Source organism: Cannabis sativa, chromosome X, assembly GCF_029168945.1.
Source record: "Cannabis sativa cultivar Pink pepper isolate KNU-18-1 chromosome X, ASM2916894v1, whole genome shotgun sequence".
In the NCBI taxonomy this organism is placed as follows: domain Eukaryota; kingdom Viridiplantae; phylum Streptophyta; class Magnoliopsida; order Rosales; family Cannabaceae; genus Cannabis; species Cannabis sativa.
The window spans coordinates 80,867,772-80,881,644 of NC_083610.1; positions in this window are offsets into that span (position 1 = coordinate 80,867,772).

Genomic DNA, 13,873 nt, shown 5'->3' on the forward strand with positions numbered 1-13,873 from the left:
CTCTCAATACTTAGCCAAGTGGTATTTTTCTTTATATTATTATGGGCATGCTATTCAGAGTTATTTCAATAGGAAAATATATATATATCATTTATATAAATTTCAAAAGGAAGTAATAAGAGATCACGATCGATCTATTAAAGGATTAATAATGATTACAATTTACAGTGATATAATCAAAAGCACATGGAAGGATATATATAGGATCCAAAAATACTAATGCATGGGCCCTAAAATAAAATACTTTAGGGTTCTCTTCATATTATTATCAATTTATGATGGTGAATATCTTTAATCTTTCACACACACTAAAATATAATTTTCTTGGAAAAGTTTTTCAAGAAAAAGACAGATAAAAAAGGTCACATCGCCATATACATACGCGCACAATGATCTTATGGATTAGAAATGAAGCTATCTATATCTATCTATCTAAAATGTATATATTTTTTTATTTTATATTATTTTAAAATTTATAAATATATATATTATATTACCGTTGCGTTTTTCCTAAGAAAGACATTAATTTTATGGACTATATGGTGTCTTTTTTTTTCTTTAAAAGGATAAAAGATATATAGCTATGTTAAAGGAAACAAGAACAAACAGCATGTAACACGAATGCACTAATAAAGAAACACAATATATCCTTTCAAATTAAACCCAAAAATAATAATCACTAAATAAAAACTTTTGTCCCAATCTTGGTTACAGCTAAACTTCAAGACTTATTGTATACTAATAAAATTAACACAACAAGATGTACCCCACCACATCTATATACGCGTGAAGTGGGGCCCTTTCTCAAGTAATTTTTCTTTTTTTCTTTCATATTAATTTATAGATTACTACTATTAATTATTTATATATGTATTATGTATATGTATAGGTAATTAGTCGAGTAGGGGTAGTAGTGGGGTTTTTTATTAATTACATAAATAAATATATTATATATGGGGAGGCTTATGACATGGTCTACTTCACGTCAAAGAAACTCACATGCAAAACATAAATTCATTGAACAAATAACAAAACGTCAGAAATTTGGTAGATGTGGATACTAGCAACATAACATGCAAATTTCTCTATCATATATATATATATTAATTAAACATTGCGTTTGGTATATCTTTTTCTATGTTGCTACTTCGATTCTTAGCTTGCATTTTCATTCCATCTTTCTATTTTTTTTATTTAAAAAAAATGGGAGTGAAGAGAGCAATAATTTTCATATATATTTAGTTGCTTTCATATTATTATTAATTTTTATTTATTTTCTCTTTGGTAAGCATATAATAATGTGATGTTGTTACCCTTTCCTTTTTGTTTTTATATATAGAAAAAGAAAAGAAAAAAAGTGATGAGATAAAGGTTTGTCTTGCATTGCATACCCTCTTTCTTAAAATAATAGATTTTTATTATTAATTTTGTTATGTATATACTTAGAAAGCATTATTCAATCATAATATTAAGGAAAATTGAATAGTATTATGGTGAGCTTATTTATTAAATTATTATCATGTATTAATTAATTTGTTTGCCTTAATTATTACGTGATATATTTGTGCACAATAAAATAATATGTATATCAATATGATTATAAAGGTTCTTTCTTACTTGACCTTCTTCAATACCAAACAATATTTTTTGTAATGGCCATTAAACTTCATTTATATTCATTTATATAATTACGCTTTTTTTTTTCATACATATAATTTTAGTTAATATTCATCAACTCTATCAACTTTTATCAATATTTTAACCAAATATATATTATATTTGTTATATATATATCATATTTGTCGTATATGCAACCATGAATTTAGGACCTTCCAAAAAAAAAAAAAAAAACCATGAATTTAGGGAAGAAAAAATAGGTTATATATATAATCCTCATGACTTCCACTTCCTCCGTTTATGGAGATAGAATGTAAATGGTCAAGACTAAGAATGAGAAATATATATATACTAATAATTAGTACTTGAGAGAGATGAACACACATATATACATACCTCATTATATATATATAAATAAATATATAGTAATAAATGAAAAAAAGTCTATACGCGGTTTCATTGCTAAGCAAGAAATATATATTTGGACGAATAATATTAAGTTACGACTATGGTAGATGTGACATGAAATGTGTACTGTCCTAGCTCTCCGCAGTCTATGGGATTTTATTTTAATTTGTCTAATTATTAATTATTGAGTATTATTATTTTTAATTAAAAGGAAATTAAAACACTATTTCGTCTTCAAACTTTTAACATATCCTTTAGGATAAAATTAATAAATTTTTGTATAATTAAATTAACTTATATTGTTTCCTAAAGAAAAGTAAATGTTATATATCTTGCATTATGGTTGGGTTAATATGGATAACAAGTATAGCACACATTCACATTTAACAAGAATAAAAAGAGAGGAAGAGCTGCGAAATCAATCTGATGAATGATGATAACTTCCAATAAACTTATATTTATAACACAATTTGGCATATGAAACATTTTAAGTTCTTGTTTGGTTAATGAAGAAAAAAGCCCTAGTTAAAATTCGTTTATTGCTATTGCTACCTTACGTTAAAATTTGTTTTGTTAAATGATTAGCAAACTGCCTAACATATGTTGTTGTTAGGATGTCTCGGTATTTTCTTGATTGTAGCATTTGCATGTTTAATGCACCAACTGTTATGTTAAATATTTTGTATTCAGAATATTAAATTTATTAAAGTTGATATTTTATCTAGAAAAAAAACCTTAATTTCTCAATGTAATTAAATTATATCTAATAATAAAATGATTAATTATATATGTTGTTAAATTAATTTTTTAAATATTTTCTTTAGTTACATTACTATATATTCATATAAATATATATAATGCAAGATCCAAATTCTCTCTATATTAGTATTCATGTATTTTTTTTCAAATACATAAGATGATTAATTTACTATCCAAACATAACGTTACTAGACTAGGTAGACTAATAACATAACAATAATTAAAATTAGATTTGACTTTAAAGAATTACATTGGGTTTGAGTGGGTGTGGTGGTCCACAGTGGATCACAGCTAAGAATATATAAGAAGTTGGAGTTGGACCGGGCAAGGATTTAAGATGGGCCCACAACTGTTCAGTCAAGTAAGAGAGCACATGCATGTTAGAGAAATGTTAAAAAGGTAGTAGTGATCTTAGCATACTCCTATATGATAATATTATTATTGGTCTAATTAAATATTAAATCTCATATAATTTAGAATAAATTGCGGCATAAATATTTAATGTTTTAGATTTTATACACTTAAATACCTAATATTTATTTTTGGAGGCAAAAATACCTAATATTATAATTCTCTTACACCGTTACTACCACTTGCGTTATTAACTCATAAATATGGACACGCAGAGGGCCAAAATGCATTATATTTATTTATTTTATTTTAAAATTTAATATTCTTAATATCAAAAACTAAATACTACTTGTTTTTTTAAAAAAAAAATAAGAAAAATGCAATATTAAATTACCATAGCTGAGTGAACCAGTGTAGTATATGGAACATGATTATTGAATTGAAGTGTCAATATCATGTGAAAATTATTATGAGAACATTCTGATATTAAAAATATTAAGTTTTAAAATAAAATAAAAAATAAATGTAATGTATCTGAACTCTCCACGTGTCTATATTTATGAATTAATAGAAGTGGTAGTAAAGGTGTAAGAGAATTGTAACATTAGGTATTTTTGCCTCCAAAAATAAACATTAGGTATTTAAGTGTAAAAAATCTGAAACATTAGGTATTTATGCCGCAATTTACCTTATAATTTAATATAATAATTAACTTTTGGAGAGTATCGCTAGCCAATCGCAAGACGATAAATCTAAAGGTACTAGATACCACTGGTGCCTAATAACAATGCTTTGTATATTATGTTATAGAGAATTGTAAGCCACTAAGGCTAGCTTAGCGGTGAGGGAGGGATGAAAAAAATTGATAGTTCCGTTCGAACCTAGGACCTTTAAACTATTAAGCTATTAAATGATCGTAAAATATCATTACGCTCTCAAAAAAATGTTATAGAGAATTGTTAGAAGACATTAGTAGTGTTTTTAGTACTTTCTTTTATTGTTATATTGCTATTAATATAATTAAATATCGGATCTCATATAACTTAAAAAATTAATTTTTAAAAAATATTGTTAACCAATCGTGAGACGCCACCTATAAAAAATATTAAGCGCTACCAATATCTAATAACAATGCTATATGTTATATGGCAGAGTCAGACTAAGTATAGACATTAAAACCATCTCAAGTGTCCATGTGGTTCAATAGCTTAATAAACCATTGTGAAATGTGATGTGACTACCTAATTAATTACCAATTAGCTCAACCAAAATCTTATTAATTTCATTTACATTCTCTACTATACCATTATTATTATACCGAACCAATCACTTTCATATTAGAAAACTTAGGAATGAAAGAGAAAATATAAATTGTAGGTGTCATGAATTATGTTTTAAATCTAAAAGAGTAGTCTCTAAATTTTCAGTACCAATTTAAGAAAATTGCATTACTATACATGTACATTATGAACGTAATTGATCATTTTATCACAAAATAAATTTCCCTTACTATGAATAAGGATAAGATAAATTGCAATACCACATTGATTTTGTAGTATGGTCATTCTTGGGTTACAATATATAAATATATCCATAAATAAACTTACAAAATTGAAACTCCTACTCCTTTAAACAAATTAGTTTCTCATTAATTTTTAAAATCAAATTATCTTTCAAATGAGAAAATTAAATGGGAAGATGAATAAATCAACTTTTATATTATTTGAATGTACCTTATGTCCTTCACCTTTGTTAACTCCCCAATATCCATATCAAATAAGTTAGTTTCTAGTGTGAAAGTATCTTCTATATGAAATTGTTTGAATAATTAAGGATTTATTTATCAATCTCATGTAAACTATAATTTCTCATATGTATATATATTTTTGACAAAACTATGATTTCTCATATTAAAAAGGCATATATAGTTGCAAAATAACCAATTACTACAATAAGAAACTTGAAAAAGACTTATTTTGGGTTGTATTTTTCACTTTTTTAATAAGAAAATTTACATCTCATACTGTAATTATTATTTTTATTACTTTTATACTGTTACTTTGTAACGTTATAATTTACTTTTATACTGTGTAATATTTTTGTTTATATTGTATTTATTTTTCAAACTTTTTTTAGTGTTTGAGTAACATTTGTCACATTAAAATCACATTGATCGAGCTAGATTTTTTTTTGAAGCTGAATACACGTTTTTCAAATCCATTTCTTCTTCTCCTTCATCTTCAAAATTGTTGTCTTCTTCTTCTTAACCTTCTATTTTAGTTTTCTTTATTTGTTTGAAAAATTTATCTACGTTTTTTCAACTGTGGGTGGTTATGCACGTTTGATAAGTTGGTGAACTGAATTCCATTTCAATTCAGTTTTTTTTCTTTCTAAAATCATATTTCCTCCCTTTTTACCTTCCTTCGTTGGTCATTGTTTCCCCATTTATATATATATATATATATATATTTGTTTTATTCTATCCATGATTATTACTCGTTCATGTTCTTCTTCTCCAGTCGTAAAAAAATCCTGAAAACTTTTGAAAAAACTGTGAAGAGTTCAACAATGGGTAAGAAAGATTTTGGTAAGAAGAAAAAATTTTAAGATGATCCCCCTAGCCTTACATCTCCCATAACTTCTAAAAGAAAGTTAGTAGTTGATTAAGTGGAAAAGAAGAAATCAGAATATTCTAAAGTTATCATTGAAGATTCAAACTTTGATTTTGAGCTTGAAGATGAATATTTTGAGATAGAGAAAGTGACAAAGGTATTTATTTGTTTTTTTTTTCGGGAGGGGTGGGGTTTTTTTAATCATCTTGTTATTGTTTATGTTATTTGTTGTGTTTTGTTTTCAATCTTGTTATGTAGTTTAGGGTTCTCTTGTTTTATTGTTGTTTTAGTGTTTTTGTTTGTGCATGGTCACTGATTTTTTAAATTTTATATGTTTTGTATTTTGTATGTCCTATTCATTGTTTAATTAGTATTATATACTTGATTTTATGTTTTTTACAGTTATTTTTTTGTCGTTTTGAATTATTTTTTAATGTAAGGGGAAACTTTCCAAGGGAAAGGTTCCCTCTCATGATGATATGGAAGTCCCCATTGTCAAAAGAGTTATTGAGGTATAGTATTTATTTATTATTTTATAATTTTTGGTGATTTTATTTTTGTAGTTTTATTGTTATTTTACAGTGGTTTGAGTTGATTTTAAGTTATTGTTCTAGGATTGGAGTCCTAAGTTATGGTTATTTTTCGACTGTCCCATGGTTGATTGGTGGTTGCTGATCGTGGCTGCTGAGTTTAAGGAGCTTTGATATTGTTTGACTTACACACAATTGACTCTTGCTACAGCTCCAAGAATTCTCTCGGTCATCGAAGATTTGAGCCAAGAAAGAAGGAGCTGATCTTTCTTGCGCCATTGTTGGTAAACTGGATTTGGAGCACCATTGATCAGAAGTCGTGGTGGAGACAAGTCAGTGAGCAGAATTTCGTCAAGATCATGGCCAATCACCGTGGGAAGAACTTGAGATTTCCATGCTAAAAAGTTCGTGTGATCGAGTTTGATGGTGAGAGAAGAAGTAAGAGAATGAGAGAAAGGGTTCTAGGATTGTGTTGTCGTAGCAAGAGGATTAGCACCAGGATCAGATACACCAGCTGATGACGAGTTGTCGCCAGAAGAAGCTATTGACAGAGGTCAGTTGCTCTGATACCATGAACAAAGAGAAACAGGGGAGAACAGAGAGAGAGAGAGTGACACAAGGAATGCTTGAACACTTGCCTCAATAATGAGGACTTTCACTTTATTTATAATACAACAGAATTGTACAATTACAGAACAAGAATTCTGTTATAAATGAGAATTCGTTAAGTGTAGAAAGAAAAACCAAGAAGCCAACTAACTAATCAAATAGTGACAAAACTAACTAACTAACTATCTTGATTATCCGGCACTAACAATACCTAATAACAATGCTATGTGTTATATGGCAGAGTCAAAGTATAGACATTAAAACCATCTTCAAGTGTCCATGTGATTCAATAGCTTAATTAATTATTGTGAATTGTGATGTGACTACCTAATTAATTACCAATTAGCTCAACCAAAATCTTATTAATTTCATTTTCATTCTCTACTATACTATTAGTATTAGGGCTTTTTTCATAAATGTACAACAAAAACAAAATAGACATAGCCAATTTATACTATACTAAAATAAATATATTTTCTTTCTATTGTTTCTAGAGAAATACAATTTTTACATCAAAAAATAAATAAACAAACATAACTTTATAAACTCTAAATATTATTTAACTAGAAAAAATAAACAGGACACAAAAAACAAAAAAAAAAACAAAAGATAAACAATTTTTTTATGTATATTATTTATTTTCTAAAAAATTACTAAAAAAATAAACATAACACACATAGAGTGATATAATAAACCTATGTGAATATTATTATTTTGTTTATTAAATTAATATGTTTAATTAATAGAAAATAAAATAAACACATATATACATACAAAATGTTTTATATTATTAGTATGTTTATTATAATTGTAAACATAAAAATAGACACATCTAATATTTACTAGGTGAATGTACGTGCCGAGCCACGTATTGCTAGTTTCATTTAAGATTTTGGTCTTTTTAAGATTTTGAATGTATTTTATTTTTAAAGATTGTAAATTTTTTATTTGAAAAAATTAAATATTTATATTTGAAATATTATTTAATAATGTATTAAAAATAATATTAGTGTAATTATAAAATTGTAAATAAATTTATTATTGGAGTAGTAGATTATTGTATTTAGTTCTTTTTTTAACATAGCATTGTAATGTAAGTTTATATCTATAAATATTCTGTAAAGTGTTAATATTATATGAACATCTTCATTTATAAAGCTAAAAAGTGAGTCAATGACAGAAGTGGTATATCTGCAATCACACAAAGATAGAAGTGGTATTTCTGCTTCCTATACTTATCCAGAGAAAACATTAGATAACGTGAGGTTAACTTTAATATATAAAGATTTTTCTTTTTTAAAAAATAAATAAAAAAAATTATTAATATTCTCCCAAGATAAGTTTGTTAGAGAGATATGTGGCTAAGATGATTTTTTTTTTAATTTAAAAAGAGATTATTAATATTTAAAAGATTGTTTAATTTTTTTGGGTTTAATTATATTGGGTTTATTTATTAACGGGAGATCAAACCTAATCGTTAAATTTAACAGAATATTCTTTTATTTTTAAGTATATTCTGTTAAACCAAAAAATACCGTTAGATAGACACTTTTAATATATAAAGATACTATACTAAAATAAATATATTTTTTTTCTATTGTTTTATATGTTGATTATTTTCTAATGAGTTAGTGAACGAATTTATCTATTAAAAAAAATTCTTACATCAAAAAATAAATAAACAAACATAACTTTATAAACTTCAAACATTATTTAATTAGAAAAAATAAAACATAAATTGTAGATAAGTATATATGCATATGATTTACTTAATGAACACAAAATTATTTATGGAAAAAATTAATATTGAGAATCATATATTTTACAATAAATAAAAATGAGATAATATATCAATAAAATATAAACAAAAAAATTTGCATACATTTATAACACAAATAATAATACAAAAAATACAAATCAAAAGAAAACACATGTAAATAAATAAATAAAAAAAAACTAATCTTCTTATTATAATTTTTATAAACATAAATGTTTAAAATTTGAGTATATTGTATTTGGATATAGTATGTATTTGAATAATAGTTTTATAGGGAAAAATTAAATAGTGATTTAATCTAAATACAAATTTTCAATATTATTTATAATAATGGTTGATTTTTAAAATTATATAAAAATCTAAAATAACTATTAATATATCATTCAATAACTATAATAATGAGTGATAATAAATTAAATAATCAAATACTTACCATTTATATATTGTTTAATAAATTGAAAATAATTTTCTTCATAATAGATAAAATGTATGATTATATGAAAATAAATTATTATACACATATACATATATTGTAATAAAATTATATAATGTATATATTAGTGTAAATTGCCCTTATTATACCGAACCAATCACTTTCATATTAGAAAACTTATGAATGAAAGAGAAAATTTAAATTGTAGGTGTGATGATGCTTATGTTTTAAATCTAAAAGAGTAGTCTCTAAATTTTCAGTACCAATTTAAGAAAGTTGCAATACCTACATTATTATGAACGTAATTGATCCTTTTATCACAAAACAAATTTCCCTTACTATGAATAAGGATAAGATAAATTGCAATACCACATTGATTTTGTAATATGGTCATTCTAGGGTTAGAGTATATAAATATATCCATAAATAAACTTACAAAATTGAAACTCCTACTTCTTTAAAACAAATTATTAGTTTCTCATTAATTTTTAAAATCAAATTATCTTTCAAATGAGAAAATTAAATTAGAAGATGAATTAATCAACTTCTATAATATTTCAATGTACCTTATGTCCTTCACTTTGTTAGCTCATCAATATCCATATCAAATAAATTAGTTTCTAGTGTAAAAGTATCTTCTATATGAAATTGTTTGAATAATTAAGGGATTTATTTATCAATCTCATGTAAACTATAATTTCTATATATATTTATATAATATTTTTGACAAAACTATGATTTCTCATATTAAAAAAGGCATAGGGTTAAATTGGTTTGTATTTATTCTTTTTTTAATAGAAAAATTTACATGTTATACTTTAATTATTATTTTTATTACTTTTATATTGTTAAACTGAAACAATATAATTTACTTTTGTTAATTCTATTTTTAGCATATTTAATTGACAAATTTTTTTTATTATTTATTGTATATTTCGGCTGGTATGTTTAATTTGGTTTCCCTATTGTGTGTATCTAAACTTGGAAGGAAAGCTGTCTAGCTTTCCTATTTATGGAAATTGAGGTAAAAATAGTAAGTTTGATTAAACAATTAATTTTTATCTAACCAGCTGTATATTCTGATCTTGTGTGAGCTTCCCATTTTCTTAGATCAGATTTCTTGAAGAGAAAACCGGAGCTAAACTTTCTTTTTCTATAAAAGGAAAGTTGTACTTACTGCCCACGATTCTGTAGGTACAGAAATGGAAATTCTTGGGCTGATTGAAGAATTATTTTAGGGAAATTTCTAGTGGGTTGGGGTCTTGTTTAGACTGTGTGTAAGCTGTCAATAAGGTGTATATTGATTATAAATACACCTTATAGCAGCTAGGTTTTGTATCTCTTTCATACACTTAAAATTGTATACATATCTTAAGGAAAGAGTGTCTTTGTTTTGTAGAGAAGAGTTGTTCGACTCTTACTCTGTTTATTTGTAGTTTGTATTGTCTTGAGTCTGTATTCAAGTCTACAACAAAGAAGAACATCAGTGCAACCTTCGGGAGAAGGTTTTACAAAGCTTTCGGGAGATTACTTTTCAAGTCTTGCATCGGGAGGATTCAAGCACACAACCTTTAGGAGAAGGTTTTTCAAAGCTTTCGAGAGATTGCTTTTCAAGTCTTGCATCGAGAGGATTCAAGCACACAACCTTCGAGAGAAGGTTTTTCAAAGCTTTCGAGAGATTGCTTTTCAAGTCTTGCATCGCGAGGATTTTAGCACTCTTCAAGGTGATCGAAGGGATTTCGAGCTCTTGGAGTTTTATCAAGATTCGGTTAGTAGGTGGAATACATCAAGCTTGCGGCATACAATACGAGGGAGTCTATTTATGCATAAGTCAATTACTTTGTATTTTTGAGACCGATCTAATGAATCTTATCTCTGGGCCTGGCCCCGTGGACTAGTAACAATCTGAAAGGATTGTTGAAACCACGTACAAAAACCTTGTGTATTTTTACTTTTTTGCACTGTTTGTTTTTCTGGTTTATTCTAGAGTTACAGAATTGTCTTTTGTAGCTACAGAAAAACTGTTTCAGTACCAGTTTCATTATTCCGCATTTAATTAAATAATAAAACTGGAAATATTAAAATACGGAATTTCAACTTTTATACTGTGTAATATTTTCGTTTATATTGTATTTGTTTTTGAAACCTTATTTTTACTGTTTAAGTAACATTTGTCACGTCAAAGTCACATTGAGCCAATTTTTTTTAAAAACTGAATACACCTTTTTCAAACTCATTTCTTCTTCTTCTTCTTCTTCTTCTTCTTAACCTTCTTTTTTAGTTTTTTTCTTCACTTGTTTGAAAATTTTATCCACGTTTTTTCAATTATGGGTGGTTACGCACGTTTGATAACTTGGTGAACTGAATTCCATTTCAGTTCAATTTTTTTTTTCTAAAATCATATTCCCTCCCTTTTTACCTTCCTTCGTTGGTCATTGTTTCCCTTTATATATTTGTTTCATTCTATCCATGGCTGTTACTCGTTCATGTTCTTCTTCTCCAATCGTAAAAAAATCTAAAAAACTTCTGAAACAAATGTGAAGAGTTCAGCAATGGGTAAGAAAAGTGTAAGAAGAAAAATTTCAAAGATGATCCCCCTACCCTTACATCTCCCATAACTTCTAAAAGAAAGTTAGTAGTTGATTCAGCGGAAAAGAAGAAATCAAAAATGTTCTAAAACTATCATTGAAGATTCAAACTCTGATTTTGAGCTTGAAGATGAATATTTCGAGATAGAGAAAGTAACAAAGGTATTTATCTGTTTTTTTTCGGGAGGGGTGGGGTTTTTTTAATCATCTTGTTGTTGTTTATGTTATTTGTTGTGTTTTGTTTTCAATCTTGTTATGCAGTTTAGGGTTCTCTTGTTTTATTATTGTTTTAGGGTTTTTGCTTGTGCATGTTCACTGATTTTTTAAATTTTATATGTTTTGTTATTTTGTATGTCCTATTCGGTATTTAGTATTATATACTTGATTTTTATATTTTTTACGGTTATTTTTGTTGTTGTTATGAATTGTTCTTAAATGTATATAGGGTAAGGGAAAACTTTCTGAGAGAAAGGTTTCCTCTCATGAAGATATGGAAGTCTTCATTGCCAAAATAGTTATTGAGGTATAGTATTTATTTATTGTAATTTTTTTGGTTTATTTTGTTTTTGTAGTTTTATTATTATTTTAAAGTTATTTTAGTTGGTTTTATGTTATTATTTTAGGATTGGAGTCTTAAATTATAGTTGTTTTCTTACTGTTCCATGATTGATTGGTGGTTGTTGATCGTGGTTGGTGAGTTTAAGGAGCTTTGGTATTGTTTGACTTACACACAATATAAAAGTTAGAAAATAAATTAGAACAGTATAAATATTAAATTTTATGTGTCCTAATATTTTTGTAAAGTTTGGCCCAATTTAGGTATTTGTGTAAGTTTTCCCTTTAATATTAGAAAGAGATTTTTACACCATATACTGAAATTTCTTACTTTTTTTTACTGTGGGGCATAATTTTTTCAAAAATACTGTGTATTGTGTTAAGTTTCATGTGTTGTTCCACTATTATTTTTCTAGTTGTTCTACCATTGCTTTTAATTATTCTGTGTAGTAAATTACTGTAAAGCCCGCTTAGTTAATTTGGAAATTATCAGTTGTTTATGATTAATTATGAAATTATTTATAGCTATTTAAATAATTTATTATACTGTTATTTATGTTATTCTGTAGCTTGCCTATTTTGTAATTCCCAAGTGCCCGCATTTGGAACTCCTGCCGTTTGGCTCAGTAGAAATCACAACTTAGTATGTTAGTAGTTTGGGGACGGGTTTTAGACATTGGGAATGTCGGGAATGGCCGGGAATTTAGAATTTCCCAAAAATACCCCTTTAGTGATTTTTATGTGATTTTTTGGAGAAGGGGCAAAATGGTCTTTTTGCCCCATTAGTGTTTTGTCTTATGTGACTTGATGAATTGGAAAATAATGTTTATTTTAATGTTATGTGGCTGAAAGTGTTATATGTTAAGTGTATATGCTTTATTCCAAATTTTTACAAAAATGCTAAGTGTAGAGAATAGAAAATTTTGAAAAAGAAACTCTCCATTTCTCTCTCTATTTCGGCTGAAGCTTTGGGCAGCAAGGAGCTGAATTCTTCATTGATTTTTACTTGTTGATTCATCCCATCTTAAGGTCCTTTGCAAGCTAGGTTAGCTCATCTTCTCCCTTCTTTAATTTCTTGAGTTTTGATGAAAAAGTTGAGTAAATGCATGTTAATTTGAAGTTCTTGCTGCTGTGATTTGTTGTTGTTTTCTAAAGTTTAATCTTGCTATTTTTAAGTAATTTAGAGCTAGTGTATGCATGATGGTTACTTGGAATCAAGTTTTGGGAGTTTTTAGTTCAAGAGCATGAATTTTGAAAATATATGTTGAATCTGTAAATTACTTGCTGTGGTTGATTATTTTCATTTTCAGAGGCTTAGTTATGCATATTTATGTAGGTTTGATCTAGCTTGATTGCATGTTAGTGGATTCTAACCAAGTTTGAGTTTTGGAACTCAAAGCTTGGTCTTTAATGGTGTTTTGTGATTCTGTGAGTTCTGGGTGATTTTGTTGCCTTTGAATGGTTATTTGGGGCATATAGAATGTGTCCTAAGATCTTGCATGATTTGGGTTAGAATTGATCGAGATATGAATATTTGATGTTGCGTCGCGAGGAACCGACTCCCGTTGTGCATCCGAATTCTGGACGAGGGTCCCGACTTCCCAGAACCGGAATTCCGGTTGGGCAACCGGTCT